The sequence below is a fragment of the Octopus bimaculoides genome, chromosome 1, assembly GCF_001194135.2.
Source record: "Octopus bimaculoides isolate UCB-OBI-ISO-001 chromosome 1, ASM119413v2, whole genome shotgun sequence".
In the NCBI taxonomy this organism is placed as follows: Eukaryota; Metazoa; Mollusca; class Cephalopoda; order Octopoda; family Octopodidae; genus Octopus; species Octopus bimaculoides.
In genome coordinates this window covers 157191880-157193029 of record NC_068981.1, presented here as the reverse complement: position 1 = coordinate 157193029, position 1150 = coordinate 157191880, and the positions used below count along the sequence as shown (strand labels likewise).

Below are 1150 nucleotides of genomic sequence, written 5' to 3'. Positions count from 1 at the left end.
TTAAGCATTTTATCTGATCAAATTCATCCTTTAGTTGCGGAACTGTTTCCGGAGGGAAACGTAATCTTTCAGGATGATAATGCACCGATTCACACAGCTAAAGCTGTTACTGAATGGCATGAGGAATATTCTAATGAAGTTGAACATCTTATCTGACTACCGCAGTCCCCATATCTCAATATTATTGAACATCTATGGTGTATTTTAGAAAAACAAGTAAGGAGTCGATATCCTCCACTATAATCACTACAAGAACTGGAGACTGTTTTATATAAATAAGCATACACACACACATACACAGTCTCGTATTTTGTTTCTGTGTATCTGCATTTTTTTATATGTTTATGTAAATGTGTATCAACGTTTACTTCTTCATGTGTATGTGTGTTTGTATGTGCACGCAGTGCCGGTGTGTGTGTGTGTGTGTGTGTGTGTGTGCACGCGCGCATATGTAAGTTTCTGGAAGAAGGCAAAGCCTAGTGTTTAAGAACTCTTCACAGTCATGAGATCACTGGTTCGATCACACTGCGTGTTCTCTTGGATGAGTTTCCTTTACCATAGCCTTAGGCCTATTCAGTCATTGTGAATAGACATAAGGTTCTGAGTATTTGCCTGCAGATTGGAGAGTATGGGAGAAAGCTCGTGCCTTTGGTGGACAGGGTATTCTTGGAACCGTGGAGCTCCTTGATTGGCCCTTGCTGGAAATTTTCCTGTATTTGAATGGCATCATTCATGCTATCAGTTAATTTATATACTGTGTATGCTATTATCGCATTGCAACGTCTTTTCCATTTCTTCCTGTCCATTCTGTATGTAAATCCCCACACCAATTGGCTGTCCTTGTAATGTCCCCTTCATTTATGCCCCTGTGTCTACTAAAAGAAATTACTACTACTACTACTACTATCTTTAATCTTTTACTTGTTTGGGTCATTATAGACTGCAGCCATGCTGGAGCACCGCCGCCAAGAATTTTAGTCGAGCAAATCGCCCCCAGTACTTATTTTTTAAAGCCTGGTTATACCGGTGTATTTTACCGAACCGCTGTGTCTCGGGGACATAAACACACTGAGACCGGTTATGAAGCGGTGTAGACGACACAAACACAGACGCAAAGACACACAAACACACACACACACACACACACACA

At 40.9% G+C, this 1150-nt stretch overlaps 1 protein-coding gene across 1 annotated transcript in view; it reads right to left on the bottom strand.

The window, feature by feature from the left end:
* Nucleotides 1-1150, bottom strand: part of LOC106871410 (orexin receptor type 2) — a 30652-nt gene that overhangs the window by 24337 nt on the left and 5165 nt on the right. The window lies entirely within an intron of this gene.